The sequence below is a fragment of the Vipera berus genome (genome assembly GCF_964194415.1).
Source record: "Vipera berus genome assembly, chromosome: 7".
Lineage (NCBI taxonomy): Eukaryota > Metazoa > Chordata > Lepidosauria > Squamata > Viperidae > Vipera > Vipera berus.
The window spans coordinates 35,864,773-35,886,693 of record NC_138209.1 but is presented as its reverse complement, the minus strand read 5'-3'; positions in this window follow the sequence as shown (position 1 = coordinate 35,886,693).

The window sequence follows — 21,921 nt, the reverse complement described above, 5'->3', positions numbered from 1 at the left end:
TTGCAACACAGTGGGCACAACAAATAAAACATAATATGTGTTGTTTTTAGGTAATAACTTTTGTTCTAAGTTGAATTTTCTGAAACTCAATTTTTCATTCCTTGGCAATTCTGGCTTTTCTGTTTTGAGAAGAACTTATAACTACTTTTTTTTCATTCCTAAAGACAGCAACTGGATTTTCTTTTCTGAATGTTCTAACTACTTGGAACAAGACCATCTGATGCAGCAGTTATACCGATTTTGGGACCAAGATGCCCTAGTAGCAGTCAAGCAGTTGAACTATTAGATTGCTAAATAGTTGACTGGCTGGACTAATTGATTGTAAGTAGTTGAGTACTTCAGTGGCAACTTTATAGGACAGTTTTTGTATATGACATTAGAGCTGCAATGCCTTCAGAATGCAACAGCCAAACTTCTGATGGGACAACCTAGCAATTTTAGTTAATATCAGTTTTTAGGGTTGTTGCACTAATTATAAATTGGATTCTGCCTTTATTTAGCATGCTATTTATCCCTTATAAAGTCCTATATAGCATAATATGAGTTTTGGGCACCGTTCTATCCAAAACGATTTTCCTTATGCTGGCGGCAGTAGCGTGCTCCAGGGGTGAAAGGGAGCAAGGCCCCTTTAAGGAAAAGTTGGAAGAGATAGAATCAGAAAAAGAAAAGTGCAAAGTTGCGTGGTCACACAGAGAGACGGACACTGGAGCTGGGTAGTACTTTGTTTATTCGGATCAGGAATGAATCTGGGACAAAGGGGTTTACCTGGTGTTTCTTATACCTGCCCAGGTGAATGATGACCAATGGATTTGAACCTGGGCTTCCCGCCAGTGCAGGTGGCCAATAGGTTTGAACCCTGGCTTCCCGCCAGAGCTGACCATGCCTGGGGCTGTCAATGACTCACTCCATTCCGGCTTTTCCTGCCTTAGCGGTTATCGCCTGGAGCTGTCCAGCCCCCTGCTGCGCTGGCATTTCCTGTGTATGCTAGCAGCATACACTACACCCCTTCCCCCATAGTGAGGACTTTCCTCTGTCATACCATCTCCAACTATATACATATTTACAAACACATGGTTACAATGGATACACTTAGTTGTTCTGTTGCCTCCTTATGAACGTACATAGTCAGCGAGGTAGCTTGGCGCCTTGTGAGGCCTACTTGACCTTCTTGGTACAGGTTCTCCCGGAGGTATGGTGGCCTGGCTATGCTCGCCTTCTTGAAGCTCCTGTTGAGGAAGGTTGTTGTGTGTCTGTGTGTGTGATTTGTTGATTCCTGGTGACTGCCTGGTTTCTCTGTCAGACTCCTGCCTGTGCAGGGGTTGCCATTTAGCCCCTTCAGCCATCCTCCTAGGTGATTGTGTTTGCGTTGGCTCTTGTGTTGGATCTTCCTCCTCAACCCCCAGTGTGTCCTCTGCCACCCTTTCAGGAGTCCTTTTCCTCAGCTGGTCCAGATGCCTTTTCCACAGGAGTCCCCCCTCCACCCTTACTCTGTAGGAAAGGGGCCCTGTTTGCTCTAAAATTTCCCCTGGCACCCAAGGATGACCCGTGCTGTAGTTCCTGGCCCAGATGAGGTCTCCTGAGTTAAAGCGTGTTTTGATGTTAGGGTTCCCAGTGTCTGCAGCTACCCTGTCTGGATGGAGCCTGTCTAATGTTGTTATGAGGCGTCTCCCCCATCTGAGTTTCGCTGGGCTTTTGCCTGTGGCAGTGCAAGGTGTTGCGTGTTGGTGAAGGAGGAATGTGGCTAGTCTTTGCTTCCAATCTCCCTGTACTATGCGCTTGAGTGCATCTTTTGTTGTTCTCACGAATCTCTCTGCCAATCCATTACTGGCAGGGTGGAAGGGGGCCGAGGTGACGTGTCTAATCCCCAAGGTCCTCAGGAACACCTAGAAATCCGAGGATGTAAATTGTGTTCCATTATCTGACACGATTACATCAGGCAACCCATGTGTAGCAAATATCCCCCTCAATGCTTGGATAGTTCCTGCTGATGTCATAGTGCTTACAGGTACTACCTCTAGCCATTTGGAATGACTATCCACAACTACCAGGAATGTGTGACCTTGGAATGGACCAGCATAGTCTATGTGCACCCTGGACCAGGGTGAGTGAGTTTCCTCCCACTTGTGGACTGGTGCATGTGGTTGTTCTGGTCGGGTCCTCTGGCATGTGTAACACCCTGCTACCCGTGCTTCTATCTCCTTGTCCAACCCTGGCCACCATAGGTAGCTCCTTGCCAGGGCCTTCATTCTTACTATCCCTGGGTGTCCTTCATGTAGTGATTGGAGAACTCTTTCCCTGAGCCTCGTGGGAATTATGACTCTGTTTCCCCACAAGAGGCACCCCTTGTGTGTGGACAGTTCATGCCTTCTTGAAAAGTAAGCGGTGAACTCCTGCCCTGGTGATTTGTCTTGCCACCCACTACTCACCCACGAATGTACCCTGCTCAGAACCTTTTTCTTTTGGGGTCTCTGTGGCTATGTCTCTTGCATTGAGGGGGCATTCTGGCAGTTCCTGAATTGCCAGAATTTGGGCAGCCGGTGCTGGGTCCGGCTCCCTGTCCGTCAGGGGCAGTCTGCTGAGACCATCAGCATGCCCCATCTCCTTCCCTGGTCTGTGTATCAGTTTGCAAGAATATGCAGAGAGAAATATTGACCACCTTAACATCCTAGGTGACAATATCTGTGGTGTTTGCTTCTCTGTTGTGAATAGTCCTATTAAAGGTTTGTGGTCTGTGAAGATTAGGAATTCCCTGCCATATAGGTAATCATGAAATTTCTTTACTCCAGCAACCACTGCCAGTGCCTCCTTGTCTATCTGGGTGTAGTTCCGCTCTGCAGCAGACAGGGTCCTGGAGTAATAGGCGATGGGAGCTTGAGTTCCATCCTCTTTTAGATGGCTGAGTACTGCTCCAATCCCATAAGGGGATGCATCGCACGCAAGGCAAATTGGCTGGTCCTCCCTGAAATGGGTGACTGTGGCATTGTTTGCTAACATGTCCTTTAGTGTTTGAAATGTTTTGGCATGTTTGGCAGTCCAGTCCCAAGGTGCTTGCTTGTCAAGCAGCCTGTGTAGTGGTTCTGCAATTGTGGCTTTGTGAGGCAGGAATGCGTGGTAGAAATTGAGGAGCCCCAAGAATGCCTGCAATTCAGGCTTGTTTTTGGGCGCAGGGGCTTCCTTGATTGCCCTCACCTTTGATGCAGATGGGTGGATGCCTTGAGCATCTATCCTGAACCCCAGGAATTCTGTCTCAGTTACCCCAATCTTGTACTTCTCCCTTTTGAGTTTCAAACCTGCCCCCCTGAACCTCTCAAGGACCACCTTCAAACGGGTTGCCAGTACGTCCATGGAGCTAGCTGCAATCAGGACGTCGTCAAAATAAGGGCAAACCCCTGGTATTCCCTTGAGAGTCCTTTCCATCACCTCCTGAAAAATTCCTGGCGCTACGCTAACCCCAAACTGCAACCGGTCTACTCGGAATGCTCCCTTGTGAGTGATGATCGTTTGCACTCTAGCAGCCCCTGGGTCTACCGGCAGTTGCTGATAAGCTTAGGCGAGGTCTAATTTAGCAAACACCGACCCACCTTGTAGGGACGCTAGGATGCTACTGACTGCAGGGACCGGATAGGAATGGGCACTTAAAGCTCGGTTGATGGTCCCCTTATAATCAGCGCAGATACGAATTTCTCCATTTGCCTTGAGTGGCGTCACGATTGGAGTTTCCCATTCCGCTCCATCGACTGGCGTTAACACCGCCTGGTCTACCAGCTTATCCAATTCCTGCTCTATCTTTTGCTTTAGTGCGAATGGGACTCGCCTTGCCTTCATCCTTATGGGTTGCACCTGGGGATCTAGCCTAAATGAGATTGGGGGACCCGTGTACCTTCCCAACTGCCCATCGAACACGTCCGCAAATTCCTTACAAACAGCTTCTGGGGACAAATGGCTCTGTGTCTGGTGAATCCCTGTGATTCCGATGCCCAGCGCGTTAAACCACCCTAACCCCAGAAGGCTAGTCCGCTGGCCCTCGACGACCAGCACACTTAATTTGCCCATGAATCCCTTGTACTGCACCCACACTGACGCCTCTCCCCGGACTTTAATCGGTGAATTTTGGAAGTCGGAGAGGGTCAGTCTGGATGACCTCAAGGGAACCCACTGGCCGCTCCGCTTGCAAATGTCCAAAAACGTTTTGGCGGAGATGATGGACACGGCTGACCCTGAGTCCAACTCCATCATGCAGGGGACCCCTTGCAACCTCACCCTCAGTTTTATTTTTGGTGTTAACGCCGCAGGAGCCCCTGTTCGGAAAACGCCAGGCCGTCCCGTTGTGTGACTCACAGTCAGTCCCTGCAACTGCTTCCTGGTACCTGTGGGATACTGGAACTCGGCTTCCACCTCGTGCAGGTTGTCCCGCTGCTTGCTTCTGCAGACCGCTGCGATGTGCCCTGTTTTTCCGCACGCCCGACACTTCGCCGACTTGAAACGGCAGGTAGACCGGGGATGCTGTCCTCCGCAGCTCGCACAGCGGGTAGACCGGGAGCCGTTCGCGCCGCAGCCGGAGCACTGGGTAGACCGGTGTTGTCCGCAGCCGCTGTTCTGGGTAGACCGGGAGCCGCAACCGCAATGCTGGGTAGACCGGGGGCGATTCGCGCTGTGGCCATGGAGCTGGGTAGACCGGGGTCCGTTCGCTCCGCATCTGCACTCCTGGTCTCTCACGACTGCCGTGGCTGGTCTCGGTTCTTTCATGATGTCTCGGTTGGGGTTGAAGGATCGCTGTGGTCGGTTGATGGCATCCACCTCCAGCTCTGCCCCATCTGCGTCGCTGCCCCTTCTCACCTGGTGGATGGATCCGCCTTCCCTCACCTCGGACTCCTCGGCTGCATCCCAGGCTAGGAATTCGTCTTGGACATCCCTCAGGGTCAGTTTCTGCTTGGCAAAAAGTTTCTGGCGCAGCTTCCTGTCCCTCAACCCACAGCCGATCCCGCAGCCTGATTTCTAAATTTTCAAAATTGCAGAGGCGAGCTGCCTGCCTCAGAGCTGCCATGTATTGTTTGGCAGACTCACCTGGTCGCTGGTCCCGCTTCTTGAAACGATACCACCAGGCGATCTCGGACGTCTCGGGCCTGAAATGTTCAGTCAGCTTCGCCAGCAACTCGTTGAACCCGACGGAGTGGATGTCATCGGGAGCGCAGAGACCGACCGCCAGCTGGTACGTTTCCGTGCCGCAGCTGCAGAGCAGCACCGCCGCTCTCTGCCGGTCCTCCTTCACCCCGTTCGCTCGTAGGTAGCATTCGAGCTGCCCCACGAACGCTTCCCACTCCTCGGGGCGGCTGCTATTGAAAAGGGGATACTGACCCAGTTGTGTCATCCCGTCGTCTCGGTTGTCCTGCGTCTGGATCCGGGGCTGCCGGTTGGATTCCGTCCGCGGCTAGCGTTGTCCGGTGCAGGATCCCACCTTCATCGCCAGTGCAAAGTCGTGTGGTCACACAGAGAGACAGACACTGGAGCTGGGTAGTACTTTGTTTATTTGGATCAGGAATGAATCTGGGACAAAGGGGTTTACCTGGTGTTTATTATACCTGCCCAGGTGAATGATGACCAATGGATTTGAACCTGGGCTTCCCGCCAGTGCAGGTGGCCAATAGGTTTGAACCCTGGCTTCCCGCCAGAGCTGACCATGCCTGGGGCTGTCAATGACTCACTCCATTCCGGCTTTTCCCGCCTTAGCGGTTATCACCTGGAGCTGTCCAGCCCCCTGCTGCGCTGGCATTTCCTGTGTATGCTAGCAGCATACACTACAAAAAGGAGGCAAGGTAGTCATGCAGAAATAATTTGAGGGTTAATCCACATGGAGCTTCGTTTTCATCTGCCCTGTTTGACATCATTCGCTCATAGAGATGAAAATGGATGTTCTGAAACCTGAGCTGGCCACAAACAAGGAGTGTATGGTGGTGATCCTTTGAGAGCTGTATGCAACGAAATTTCATTTTGATGTATGCTGATTCAAAGTGACAATAAAGTTGTTATTATTATTATTATTATTTGATCTGAATATCTTAATAAAACCTGTTAGTGTCTTATCGAATAATCACACACTACAGGAACTGTAGGGAGGTTTCGTCAGATGGGCAAGTGGCTTCTGCATTTTGAAGTATACTTCCCTTGAAGATACACATTCTTTTTTCTTTACATTCACCACAAAATGAGAATTCTATCATGCCTATTGACTTTATTCTACCCACCTAAATTGACTGTTCTTTCTTTGTATGATTTTATTTTTTATCTTCTGTATTTCTGGATTTTCTAAACTCCTAGTTAGACTTTCATAACTGGGGTAGTCTACAAATATCCTATAAATAATATTTATTTATGTGTGCTCAAACTATGGCACACATTTCATATAGGAGGTAACAATATTTAACAGTTATACATTCTTTCATGAACATATAAGAAGACTGATTAACCTCTTTACTTAGAATTTTTAAAAAGCCATTAACAATTTATAAAATATTATAATAATTAAATAGATAAGAGTTATAGATTTTTGTATATGTGATATACAAAACATACATACATACTTACATACATATACATGTATGCACTGTACTGCCTTAATAAAATTTATATATTTATATAGGAGCTATTTCTTAATGCTAATGTATTTGATTATAAATAACATACTATATGTGCATGGACACCTAATTTATGTAGCAGTCTAAAGTTGAATTAAATAGCAGAGTGTATAAAGCAGCAGTTAATTAAGAACATTAATATAGAAAAATTTCATTTGTTGGTAACTATCATATTAGAAAAGTAGTGTATTAAATTACTTGAATGTGGCCTCTTCAATCAAGTAGTTAGGTTAGCTGCCCATAAATGTAGTTAATGTAATGTAAGTGAAAATCTACTACTTGCTGCTTTAAAATTGTCTGAGTGCTAGAAGATGCACAGAATCTGATTTGGCAGACCAGCTGAGATTATAGAATCCCAGATCTGATTATTCTTTCCTTGTGCCACTATCTGATATGTAAAACAATCTGTTTATGATTAGTAGATTTATAATTTTTGTATTTGTGATTGTGGCAATTCTGTGGAAAGTTTTTATTCTTTTCTAGCATTAAGTCATTAACATAAATATTGTGTCTGGCAAAGTGTGTTTCTGTGCAGATCCATACATAGTTCAGCAGTCCCTGCATACTAATGAAGAGTAGACAAGCAAAATGTGTGAATACATGTGCATATTCATGAAGAAAAAGGCTGTTCTTGGCTACAAATCATGTTGACTACATATAACTTTCAATTCAGAGATCATGTTATTGGAAAGGATCCCAAGTTCAAAAATGCTGTTGCACACATATTAGATTTCTCATAGATATCCAATTGACTATTGAAGAAATAAGAAGCTGCATTAAATAGACTTTTAGTCTGATCAAGTAATGGTTTATTGTCTGAACCCTCCAGATGTGCTGTATCAGAATTTCTGTTATCTTTATGCATTATGATTAATAAACTTACTATTTTGGCATGTTGTTGGTGACAATGAAACATGTATGGAGGATCAAGGAAACTTGTTTTACATAATGTATTTAAATACAGTTAAATAATAAATGGCTGGTAGATTCTATCTATAGGCAATAGGTATGCCCTCTGTATGCACTATACTATAGTAACAGAAACTCATATGCTCTAAGTTATCCTGCTGTTTAAACACAGGACAAGGTCTATATCCACGAGATTTGGATGCATGCAACCCAAAGTAACTATTAAAATACCTAATGTTTTTTTCTCTAATTACAACTGTGGTAGGCTTCTTAGAGGAATCAGATAGGCTATTTAACATGTGCTTTCTTGTTTAAATATTATTTAAAGCTTTGGTGGATTTACAGCAACTGTTTCCAAATATTTCTTCTCATTTAAATAATGGATTCATTTTATTCTCTGATAACTTAAACTAATCCTTTGCTTTGTGATTTACAGTTGCTGTAGCCAAGGTTAATTAATTAGAAATATTAAAGCTGGGATTAACACTAGCAACTGCTTCACAAATCACTTTTTTTTGCCAGAACTGGAGGCTGCCAATCATTTTTTTTCATTCCATAAGTTTAAATATAAGCACTGTATATAAATGGGTAACTTTTAACAGTGCAAGTTGCTAGAGAGTTCTGTTAGATGAATGATTTTAGATCAATTCCTTCTACCTCTAGAACTGAACATTTCTGGGGCCTCTTTGGCAAATCACTGAGCAGCTTCTGTTGTTTTGAACTTTAAACAACAAAATAAAGGTTTGCTGGAAGCTTTTATTCTTTTTCTAATGACTATCAGTCAGGAAGAAGCAGAATCTAAATTTCTAGAGTTACAAAATTAGGCTGCAGAAATGTGGATGATCATCAGATTAATTATTTTACTGCTCTTCAGTGGCAGAATGGATTTCTGCAACCTAGCCTAATTTTGGATAATGGAACAGGAGGGAATTTTAATCTGATAAAATGTCTCAGAAGATAGCATGACTTAGAAGCCCAGGCCTGTGCAGCTTAATACCAGTTATTCTTTCTTTCTTTATAACATTTATATATAACTGTTTCAACAAACAAAGTTGGTGGCAATAAATGCCAACTGAAGGCATAACTGCTACATCATCCTGGACTGTCCTCACTGGATGGGTTACACAACTTGTACAAAAGAGATACTCCTAAGTGTATTAGTCAAATGAAAGCAAATATCTGAGAAGAAGAAAAGAAGGAGGAAGTATCCAATATAATTTGCTATAAAGAAGGTGCTCCAAGATTTTCTGGCTGTTCCTCATGGCCACAGAGCAACACTGTCCATCCACCTAGTAGAAAATGATAGTGGTGTACTAATAACATGATAGCAAAACTGCCATGACTTGCTGCACGATGAAAGAGGAAAATTGTAATATGGGAAGAGCAATGGATAAATGTAAGATGTCTCAGGAATGGGCTGTAAATTAGAGAAAGGCAATGACTTGGCAGAAAAGATGAAGTTGTTGAGGAATGTTCATGATGTGGTTGGATGCAGGCTGAGAAAGTCCGTAGAAATGTCTGTTTCTTCTCTTTAGATGTTTTCAGTGTTGTGAGGATTAAGGCTTGTGAATCAGGATCTAATACTTCCAAACTAAAGACAGACAAATCTCAGAGTTGAAAAGTGTGACATAACACCTCATCACTTAGTGACAGCAATCCCAGCAGTCCCTTTTGCTGTCATTAATTGAGAATCACAGGTTGTTAAGCAAGGATCTCCTTGCAACTTTATGCTGGCTTCCAACAAGCATAGTCAATGGGAAAGTCCTGAGCATCTTGCAAGAAGGTTGATAGGTGGGCAAATGACTGTAATGGTAGTGCAAGCATATGAGGGTATAAGTGGCTGGGAGAAGATGTATAGAAGGCTGCTGTGGTATTGCACAACCACACCGGGGCTAGAGAGTGGCTGTTACTGAATAGTGGAAGATTTATGGGGAGTTCCCACAGTGTTACATGAGTGCATTGGGGTGAGGGTGGCTGCTGCTATATGAGGAAGGTCCACAGGGAGAAATCAGGCTCCTCAGGACAAACAGCCATGGGAGGAAAAATGATTTAACAGAGTTGACTTGTGAACTTTCCTGCCAGCTTCCCAGTTGATTTTGTTTGTGGGGAGTAAACAGGGTATTTCATATATGGTGATCATGTGATCTTGGCAAGCTAGAACAATTGTACAAGTGCAAGCTGGTTGACTGGGAACCAGTAGGATGACTGGAAGATGGAGGAAGCTGTAAATACCAATTATTCCATACCATCATAACTTTGAATGTTCACTAAATTTATTTATTTATTTATTTATTTTAATTCCATTTATATCCCGCCCTTCTCCGAAGACTCAGGGCGGCTTACAAGCTTAGCAGTAGCCTTCATTCTATGTATATGCCTGCTTATTAGGGCTTTCACACACACCCCAAGCGGCATTATTACAAAGTCAGCTTAATTGCCCCCAACAATCTGGGTCCTCATTTTACCTACCTCGGAAGGATGGAAGGCTGAGTCAACCTTGAGCCTGGTGGGACTCGAACCTGCACTAATTGCAAGCAGCTGGTGTTACTTAAGGAGGCATTAGCCCACTGCTCCACCAAGGCTCTTGGTAAGTAAATGAGTAGTCATTAACCCCAAGACTAATTGCATGTCTTTGCTTTCTTTGAATTTCAGTAGGTTGTCAATTGTGTTTTCATTGTTCTCTACAATACGTTTTAAGTTAGCTGACGTGTCTTGGAATTTGCTACCAAACCTTGTTAAAACATGAATACTGGAGAACTATGATTACTGCTAGCCCTAGTGTGAAACATGACATGTTTTTGACTTATCTTTCCAAGTAAGACAAGAGTTGTAGGATATCATTTGCGGATCAAGTGAGACCATATCTGACAGAACAGACACTATCATTTGTAAATGACATTTTTATGACATTTACAGTTATATATAACAAACTTTGTCTCATTAATAAGCACAAGGAGATGCAATGCTTCTTTCTCTTAATCAAGAGATAAACTTAATGAACTATTCTATTAAATCTGCCTTATTTATGTATATTGAGTTTGGGATCTTGATTTTAGATTTCAAATAAGACCAAGCTTAGAAAAAAGAAAAATATATCAAAAAAACCTCCAAGAAAAATACATCAAAAACCTCCTTTTATTTTTGTTCAATTCTTGCTCTACATGTTAAAAATAGTTTATATGTATTTACAGTTTATTACCTTAGTTTAAATAATTTTAGTTTGCATTGGAATGAATTACTAGGTAATGAACTATGTTAATTTAAATAAATGTATTAAGACTGCATTTTTCCTAAACAGTTCATATATAGACATTTTAACATTCCTTTTTCAGTGAGTTAATATAGAAATTACTATTTCTGAATTTTTCTCATACATATGAAAGTAATTATTGTTTTATTTGTTTGTTGATATTGGTGATGTTTTCATGACAACAATAATTTGAATTAGAAGTTATGGTTATGGGTGAATTCTTCAGTGTTACTACTGAGAGAAATATACTTTTATAAACAAAAGCAAGAGGGATATTTCATAAAAGAAAGATGTATATTGTTTCCATGTTGGATTCCAGATGCTTTTATTCCACACCATTCCTTTCTCTGCATTCCATTTTCCTCTTCATTTCCCATTTTCTCATTTTTGCAGGATAAGGGGAGATAGCAAGATGAAAACTCACTAAATTAAAATAAGAGATTTCATTATGTCTCCCCATTGGCATCTTTTCCACCATATGTTTACAAATCAATTCTTGATATGAACCAGACAATTTTTTATCTGACAAAGTAATGGAGTTCTTCCCCCTGTAGGAATCACATTTTTAACATCTGGATGCCTTTTTCTCAACTCCTCTTCTTTAACCCATACCTTTCTATCAGCTCTTTTTTTTCTCCTTTTGCTAATATTTTATGATACTAAGGCTTATTTGATGGTTGAATGAATCCTGTAATCTTTAGATGTTTTCTCTAAAATGTTGCAGCTATTCCCAGATATATTTTACCTTCTTGCTCCTAAGTGTTGGCTGAGCTATATCTTCATGAACAAGTGAATTGAATAATGATGAAATTTAAATATATTCTTTTCTTTTGATACTTCATAAAATCTCCCTGATCCTCAGTCTGAATAATGTGGAAATTGAATTTGTTTCTGTCTTTTTAGTACAATACCACAAATGTATATATCACATAATAGATATAGAACAAATGAAAAAAAGTTTTACTCTCTTAATAAAAGCAATTTTCCACTCATAGTTTTTATATTATTTGATTTCTAAGATCAGTGCTCATTATTGTAAGAATACACAGCAATTTCAATATATACAATGCAACACACACTCAGTGAGAACCTAGGAAAGATTCCATGGATGAAAATCCTTAAAAGGGAAAACAACTCAATAAGCATGGGAAACTCTGAAAAATGTGATCGTAAAAGCCCAGACCAGCACAATACCACTTAAAAAATAACAAGAAGAAATTCAAGAAGAAACCAGCATGGCTGCACAAAGATCTCTCTGACAAACTGAATGACAAAAAGGACAAGTACAAAAAATGGAAAGAGGGACAAATAACTAAGGCTGATTATCAGCAGACAGCCAGAACAAGCAAAGATGAAGTCAGGAAAGCAAAGGCTCAGAATAAACAAAGACTAGCAACAGAAATCAAGGACAATAAAAAAAGTTTCTTTCAGTTGTATTGGTGGTAGGGTGAGCTGAAGAGGCAGTGCTGGGAAATGCCTGGGGGAGGCGTCAGTAAGAGGGCAGAGAGGAGTGGAGGCTCTGCTGAGGCCCAGGTTGTGGGGGGATAGGCCTGGGAGAGAGGACAATAGGAGGAATGAGAGAGGCTTTTATAAGGTAAGCCTGAGGGACAGAAAAGGATAGAATGAGAGAGGCTTCTGTGGAGCAAGCCTGAGGGAGAGAAAGAAATAGGAGAGGCTTCTGTGGGGCAAGCCTGAGGGAGAGAAGGGGATAGAAGAGGAGAGGCTTCTGTGGGGCAAGCTTGAGAGTGGAAAGGGGATAGAAAAGGAAAGGCTTCTTGTTACATATTCTGTCATAAACAGCCCCTCACATCCATAAGGGATCCCCGGCAGCCGTTGACAGCCGTCAAAAGGCTGCCGTGGCAATCCCCTCACACACACACGGCTAGCGGCCGATTCTGACAGCTGTCAAACTGCCGCGCATGCGCAGTACACTGACAGCTGTCAAACCGGCCGGCTCCGACAGCTGTCAAACTGCCGCGCATGCGCAGTGCACTGACAGCTGTCAAACGCCAGAGAGCCGCGCATGCGCAGCTCTGCCGGAGCTGTCAAAAGCTGCCAGCTGGCCCCGGCAACAGCCGTTCAGCCGCGCCTACCTTTTGCCGGTCTCCTTCTTATTGGGCGTCCTAGTCTGGCGGGAGATTCTTGCTTGTTTATTGGTTCTTGATTGTTATTGTTGTTGACCCTGTTTACTATAAATACGAGAGATTCCTGGCAGTGAGTTCGCCCGGGACCTCTGCCCAATAAACACGTTGTTTGACCGTGCCTGCTGTCTCCTGTCGTCCCTCAAGACTATCCACCTGGCGATGAAGGTGGGATACGGGTCTGCTTGATAGCTGAAGTCACTAGCTGAAGCCACAAGTGAAGGAGGGAAGCCGTCCCACCAGCCGACACCGCTGAAGTCACTTGCTGGTCGGGAGAGCCCTCCACGCACTCTGTCCTAAGCAGACCCGTGGACCTGACAGCATGTCAAACCTTGGGCACGTCCGAGAATTTGATGTCTCCCAGCCCGAGGGCTGGGAATCACATCTCGGGCAAGTGGAGGGGTACCTCCTCGTCAACAACATTGTCAAGGATCACCCCAAAGCCGCGGCGCTCCTTTGCCTCAGCGGCCCGGCGGTCTACGATGTCGCCGTAGGGCTCTGCGACCCTGCTCTGGTGGCTTCTGTGCCCTATGCCGAGCTGGTCGACCGCCTCAACCGCCATTTTGCTCCGAGACGGTCCGAGCTGTACTGGCGTTTGAACTTCGCCCGCCAGTATCAGCGACCAGGCGAGTCGGCCAAGGCATTCATAGCCACGGTCCGACAAGCGGCCCGTCGTTGTCGTTTCCCGGACCTCAAGGACCGCATAAGGGACCAGGTCATCGTCGGTCTGAGGAACCTGAAGCTCCAGAAAAAGCTCGTCACAAGGCCGACGATGGACCTGGCCGAACTAACTATAGAAATTATGGCATATGAAGACAGCCATCGGGAAGACGCGCTGCCACCTGGAAATCCCTTCACCGGGTCAGTTCACCACGACTGCCCTAGAAGTGCCGACCCAGGAACAACTGAGCAGAAAACTGATGTGGACGCCATCCGTCCGAGACCCAGCAACCCCCAAACTCGCCGGGAGGGAGACAAAGGGCAAGACCGTCCGGCCGGAGGCCAAAGGGAGACCACCAACCGCTCCAAGTGTGCCAGCTGCGGTGGCAACCATGCCAGGGCGTCTTGCAAATTTCAAAACGCCAAGTGCCATGGCTGTGGAAAAACGGGCCACATTCGCTCCGCCTGCCGCAGCACCGGCCGCGAGACCCTTCATGACCTGGAGGCGGCCCAGGAAGGTAATATTCCCTCCCCTAAATTGTCAGAAAAGGCCTTACGGTCATCTGTCATGACCACCAATACGGACCAGGGGGCCCTAACCACCAGCTTTATCCGCCCCAAAATTAAAATTCAGGTCCGGATTCAGGGAATTCCCTGCGAAATGGAGGTGGACTCTGGGTCCTCAGTCTCCATTCTGTCCTGGGACACTCTCCAAGGGATCGCGCGCCAATGCAGGCGCCGTTTTCCTATTACCCCCTCAAAAATCCTGCTAGCTGATTTCCAGGGCGCCCCCATCAAATTAAAAGGGGAAACGAGGCTCTCTATTGGCTACCAACATTTCCAGGGGGAATTAACAGCCCAAATCACAACAGGGAAACGAGCCAGTCTCATTGGCCTCGACTGGTTCGAGCCCCTAGGGATAAAAATTTTGGGCGTGAACCACTTCCAGCCTCACCATTTACAGGCCGTCTGCCAACAATTCGCAGACGTGTTTGACGGGTCGCTGGGGAAATTCAATGGCCCCCCCATTGACCTAAAATTAAATCCAGAAGTCCTGCCCATCAGGATCAAGGCTAGGAAAGTCCCCTTCGCCCTCAAACCCAAGATTGACGCAGAGCTAGACAGACTAATCGGGCTGGGAGTCATAGAACCCACAGATGGGGGCACTTGGGAGACCCCCATAGTCACCCCTGTCAAACCCAACGGGGAGGTCCGCCTCTGCGCGGACTATAAAGCCACCCTGAACAGGGCTCTGAACCCTCACGCCTACCCAGTCCCAGCTGTCAGGGACGTGCTTTCTTCTATTCAGGCAGGCTCGATATTTGCCAAATTAGATTTAGCCCACGCATTCTTGCAGCTGCCGGTCTCAGAACAGACCGCCAGTGCCCAAACCATAGTGACCCACCGCGGAGCGTTCAAAGTGAATCGCCTGCAGTTCGGGATAGCAGTAGCACCTGGAATATTCCAGGAAACCATGGAGCAGACTCTTAAGGGAATCCCTGGGGTCTGCCCCTATTTCGATGACGTGCTCATCGCAGGGGAATCCGAAGACATACTAGCTGACAGGCTGCGAGAGGTGCTTCAAAGATTTCGCACCGCCGGCCTCAAATTAAAAAAAGAAAAGTGCTCCATCGGAGTTCCTTCTACGGAATTCCTGGGGTACAAAATTGACGCTAATGGATTCCACCCCACGGATTCTAAGGTCAAAGCCATCAGGGCAGCTCCACCCCCCAAAAATAAGGCTGAATTACAAGCCTTTTTGGGTCTAATAAACTTCTATCATGCTTTCCTTCCCCACAAAGCCTCCATAGCAGAGCCGCTCCATAGGCTATTAGACAAAGGAGCCCAGTGGCTCTGGACTCAAGCCCACGAAGACAGCTTTAACAATTTAAAACAACTTCTCTCTAGCAAGTCCACCGTCACACACTACAAAGACAAAATGCCCCTCTGTGTCGCTTGCGACGCTTCCCCCTATGGCATAGGCGCTGTCCTCAGCCATCTCCATAGCGATGGGACTCAGTCGCCCATCGCATATTACTCCAGGACCTTGTCCAAAGCCGAGCGCAATTACGCGCAAATTGACAAGGAAGCCCTAGCACTGGTGGCGAGCGTGAAGAAATTTCACGATTACTTATACGGCTGCCATTTTACCATCTTCACTGACCACAAACCCCTGCTAGGGCTCTTCACCTGGGACAAATTGACCCCGCAAATTCTATCGCCCAGAATGCTTCGCTGGACAACATTCTTAGCAGCATACTCCTTCAAAATTGAGCATAAACCAGGCAAGGAAATGGGCCACACAGATGGCCTTAGCAGACTGCCCCTGCCCAACCTGGACCCAGACCCTGCACCCGCCGGCCAAATCATGGCCATCCAGGACTTGCCTGACCATCCTGTTTCCGCCAAAGAAATAGCTGCAGCAACCACCATTGACAAAATCCTGGGCAGGGTTCTGACCTGGGTCCAAAGCGGCTGGCAATCCACATCCCCGGGGCCAGAATTTCAGCCTTTTTTCCTAAGGCGCCTGGAACTGTCAGCCCACCTCAGCTGCGTCCTTTGGGGCAGCAGGGTCATCGTACCCGCCCCACACAGGCAACAAGTTTTAGCCTCCCTTCACGAAGGCCACCCAGGGGTGGTCAAGATGAAAGCTCTCGCCCGCAGCTACTTGTGGTGGCCAGGGCTCGATGCAGACATCAAACACTTTGTCGCAACCTGCAACTTGTGCCAACAGACCAGGCCGCCGCTCCCTCACGCCCCTGTCCATAAGTGGGAGGTGACAAAAAACCCCTGGTCCCGAATCCATGTCGATTACGCCGGCCCATTCCAGGGACAAAATTTTCTAATAATTGTAGATAGTTTTTCCAAATGGCTCGAGGTCATTCCGGTCACCACCACAACCTCAGCAGCCACAATTAGGGGTTTGAGGAGGGTGTTTGCCACCCACGGGTTGCCTGATGTCATCGTATCTGACAACGGCCCCCAATTCACTTCCACTGACTTCCAGGTTTTCATCAAGGCCAACTTGATTAGGCACGCCACCTCCGCGCCTTTTCACCCCTCCTCGAACGGTCTCGCAGAGGCCATGGTAAAGGCAACCAAAGATGCCTTAAGAAAGATCATCTCCGGCGACTGGCACTGCAGACTGGCAAAATACCTCCTGGCCCAGCACTCCACACCATGCACCACCACCGGCAAGTCTCCGGCAGAACTCCGTTGGGGGCGCCGCCTAGTCACGAAACTGGACCGATTGCATCCCGACAGGGCGGCCGCCGAACCAACCATCGCACCGACTGCCAAGGTCTTCCCTCCCGGCCAGCCCATTTGGGCAAAGAACTTCGGGGTCGGCGACAAGTGGCTACAGGGCGTGATCTCCGACCAAACGGGTCCAGTCTCCTACCTCGTCGACCTAGGAGGCGGAAGGCTCATTCGGAGACACGCTAACCAACTAAGGAACCGCACACCGCAAAACCACAGTTCCAGACCCCAACCGGACACTCTAATTTCTCCACAAGCACCATCGCCTCCCAGCCCATTGCCGCTCGTTCCTGACGCTGCCGACGACCCCCGACCTTCCAACCCCGAAATTCCACCCACCGGGGAAAGGGAAGACCAGCCCTGCACAAGTCAACCCAGCCCAAGCCTCCGTCGCTCCTCCAGAACGCGGAAGGCTCCCTTGTACTTGGCAGACTATGAATGGGCCAGCACCAGGACTAGCGGGACAGCCCCCAGTTGAACTTCCAGGGGCAAGGGGGGAAGGGGTGTTACATATTCTGTCATAAACAGCCGCTCACATCCATAAGGGATCCCCGGCAGCCGTTGACAGCCGTCAAAAGGCTGCCGCGGCAATCCCCTCACACACACGCGGCTAGCGGCCGATTCTGACAGCTGTCAAACTGCCGCGCATGCGCAGTACACTGACAGCTGTCAAACCGGCCAGCTCCGACAGCTGTCAAACTGCCGCACATGCGCAGTGCACTGACAGCTGTCAAATGCCAGAGAGCCGCGCATGCGCAGCTCTGCCGGAGCTGTCAAAAGCTGCCAGCTGGCCCCGGCAACAGCCGTTCAGCCGCGCCTACCTTTTGCCGGTCTCCTTCTTATTGGGCGTCCTAGTCTGGCGGGAGATTCTTGCTTGTTTATTGGTTCTTGATTGTTATTGTTGTTGACCCTGTTTACTATAAATACGAGAGATTCCTGGCAGTGAGTTCGCCCGGGACCTCTGCCCAATAAACGCGTTGTTTGACCGTGCCTGCTGTCTCCTGTCGTCCCTCAAGACTATCCACTTCTGTGGGGCAAGCCAGAGGGAGAGAAAGAGATAGAATAGGAGAGGCTTCTATGGGGCAAGCCTGAGGGAGAGAAGGGGATAGGGTAGGAGAGGCTTCTTTGGGGCAAGCCTGAGACAGGAAAGGGGTAGGATAGGAGAGGCTTCTGTAGGGCAAGCCTGATGGAGAGAGAAGGAAGAAGAAGAAAAAATAAAAAGAAGAGCTGGCCAGCCATTTGAATACTTTCCCTGCACATGACTTGCCTGCTGAAACTGACCAGCACCCCATCACATGATCTGTCTGCTGAGAGAGACTGACTACCACCTCATCACATGTTCTAGCCAAGCAGAAGTGCTTAAGTGAGGGACTACTGTGAACCAGCAGCAATACCAAGAGGGCCAGGAGAACCCAGACTCCAGTGGGTAGTGCTACACAAAGTATTAATAAAGTCAAAGAAACTGTAGGTCCACTAAAGAGAGAAGATGGCAAGGAAATAACAGACAGTAGGGAGAAAGCAGAGCTGCTTAACTCATTCTTTGCATTAGCCTTCACACAAAAGAAAATTATAGCCCAACATACCAAAAAAAAACACCTACTGCAAAGTACAAACTAGAAACAAAAAATTAAAATAAGCAAGAAAATGATAGGAGAATGCCTATCCGACCTTGACAAAGATAAATCACTGGGACATGACAGATTATATCTCAGAGTTCTGAAGAAGCTGGCAGATGTTATCTCAGAACGATACTACCATATCTTTCAAAAATCCTGGAGCATCAGGGAAATACCTGAGGATTGGAAAAGGGCTGATGTGGTTCCCATTTTCAAGAAGGGGGGGGGGAAACAGACCCAGGAAACTACAGACCAATCAGTCTAATATCAATATCTGGGAAGATCCTGGAAAATATAATAAAAAAACAGATCTGCAAACAATTAGAACCAATTAAAGTTATAACTAGTAGCCAGCACAGGTTTGCTAAAAACAGATCATGCCAAACAAATTTTATTTCATTCTTTGATAAAGTGACTAAATTAGTAGACCAGTGAAATGCCGTTGACGTAATATACGTAGATTTCAGTAAGAAATTTGACAAAGTAGATCACAACCCAATTCTTGATAAGCTAGAAAGAAGCAGAATGGACAACATTACCACCAGATGGATTTGTACTTGGCTGACAAATCATACTCAATGAGTAGTCCTCAGTGGTACTACATCCACATGGAGAGAGGTATGCAGTGAGATACTACAAGGCTCTGTCTTAGGCCCAGTACTCTTCAATATCTTCATAAATGTCTTAGATGAGGGAATAGAAGGGGAACTCATCAAATTTGCAAATGACATTAAATTGGTAGGAATAGCTAACACCCTAGAAGACCAGCTCAGGATCCAAAAAGATCTTGACAAACTTGAACAAAAAGAATTTTAATGCGGAAAAAAGCAAAGTTTTACATTAGGCAGGAAAAATCAAAGGTATAAGTACAGATTAGGCAAGATCTGGCTCAAAAACAGTAAAAATTCAGAGAAGAGCAACTAAGATGATCAAAGGCCTGGAGACTAAAACATATGAAGAATGGCTGCAGGAATTGGGTCTGGCTAGTCTAAAGAAAAGAAGAAATAGGGGTGACATGATAACAGTATTCCAGGATTTGAGGGGCTGCCACAAAGAAGAGAGGTTCAAATTATTCTCCAGAAGGCAGGACAAGAAACAATGGTTGGAAACTGATGAAAGAGATAAGCAACCTGGAATTAAGGAGGAACTTCCTAACAGTGAGGACAATTAACCAGTGGAACAGCTTACCTTCAAAAATTGTGGGCACTCCATCACTGGAGATGTTGAAGAAGAGGCTAGAGCTAGACAGTCATTTGTCTGAAATGTTATAGGTTCTCCTACTTGAGCAGGGGGCTGGACTATAAGACCTCTGTGGTCTCTTCCAGCTCTATTCTATTCTATATCTTACTGTATCAATTTACAATGTGCAAAAATACAGGTTGATGCTATTATGGATCTATGTAAACTGTATGTAGAAAGATGCATGCTTCATGTATGAAGAAAGATATCATTTTCTCAGATGGACTTCTTATCATAAGTGTAAAGTATTTCATCCAAAGCATTTGAATGCTTTTATTTTCAGTATGAATAACAGTATGCATGAAGACTGCAGTCACTTTTCTCTCAACCAATTGTTTTTCTATTGGAAACTTTAATAACAGTAATAAACTTTCCTTCCTTCCTTCCTTCCTTCCTTCCTTCCTTCCTTCCTTCCTTCCTTCCTTCCTTCCTTCCTTCCATCAGGAGTGAAACATCTTAGTGGAGATGTTGTTGTTGTTGTTAGCTGCGAAGTCGTGTCCGACCCATCGCGACCCTATGGACAACATTCCTCCAGGCCTTCCTGTCCTCTACCATCTTCTGGAGTCCATTTAAGCTCATGCCTACTGCTTCAGTGACTCCATCCAGCCACCTCATTCTCTGTCGTCCCCTTCTTCTATTGCCCTCGATCTTTCCCAGCATTAGGCTCTTCTCCAGTGAGTCCTTCCTTCTCATTAGGTGGCCAAAGTATTTGAGTTTTAGCTTCAGGATCTGGCCTTCTAAAGAGCAGTCAGGATTGATCTCCTCTAGGACTGACCGGTTTGATCGCCTTGCAGTCCAAGGGACTCGCAGGAGTCTTCTCCAGCACCATAGTTCAAAGGCCTCAATTCTTTGGCGCTCAGCCTTTCTTATGGTCCAACTTTCACTGCCATACATTGCAACTAGGAAGACCATAGCCTTGACTATACGCACTTTTGTTGACAGGGTGATGTCTCTGCTTTTTAGTGTGCTGTCTAGATTTGCCATGGCTTTCCTCCCCAGGAGCAAGCGTCTTTTAATTTCTTGGCTACAGTCCCCATCTGCAGTGATCTTGGAGCCCAGGAAAATAAAATCTGTCACTACCTCCATTTCTTCCCCATCTATTTGCCAGGAATTGAGAGGGCCAGATGCCATGATCTTGGTTTTCTTAATGTTAAGTTTCAACCCAAGTTTTGCACTTTCCTTCTTCACCCGCAACAAGAGGCTCTTTAGTTCTTCTTCACTTTCTGCCATTAGAGTGGTATCATCTGCGTATCTTAGGTTGTTGATATTTCTTCCGGCAATCTTAATTCCAACTTTTGATTCATCTAGCCCTGCCTTTCTCATGATGTGCTCTGCATATATGTTAAATAGGCAGGGCGACAGTATACAGGCTTGCCGGACTCCTTTCCCAATTTTGAACCAATCAGTGGTTCCATGTCCAGTTCTCACTGTTGCTTCTTGACCCGCATATAGGTTTCTCAAGAGACAAATAAGATGGTCTGGTACTCCCATCTCTTTAAGAACTTGCCACAGTTTGTTATGATCCACACAATCAAAGGCTTTAGCATAGTCAATGAAGCAGAAGTAGATGTTTTTCTGGAACTCTCTAGCTTTCTCCATGATCCAGCGTATGTTGGCAATTTGATCTCTAGTTCCTCTGCCTCTTCGAAATCCTGCCTGTACTTCTGGTAGTTCTCGATCCACATACTGCTGAAGTCTAGCTTGTAGGATTTTAAGCATGACTTTACTAGCATGAGAAATGAGTGCAATGGTGCGATAGTTTGAACATTCTTTGGCACTGCCTTTCTTTGGAATTGGAATGTAAACTGATCTTTTCCAATCCTGTGGCCACTGTTGAGTTTTCCAAATTTGCTGGCAAATTGAGTGTAGCACTTTTACTGCACTGTCTTTTAAGATTTTGAATAGCTCAGCTGGAATACTGTCACCTCCACTTGCTTTGTTGTTGCTCAGCTTTTCTAAGGCCCACTTCACTTCACATTCTAGGATGTCTGGCTCGAGGTCAGTGACCACCTCATTGTGATTATCAGGGACATTAAGCTCATTCTTGTATAGTTCTTCTGTGTAATTTTGCCACCTCTTCTTAATCTCTTCTGCCTCTGTTAGGTCCCTGCCATTTTGGTCCTTTATCATGCCCATTTTTGCATTAAATGTTCCCTTCATCTGTCCAATTTTCTTGAAAAGATCTCTGGTCCTCCCTATTCTATTGTTTTCTTCTA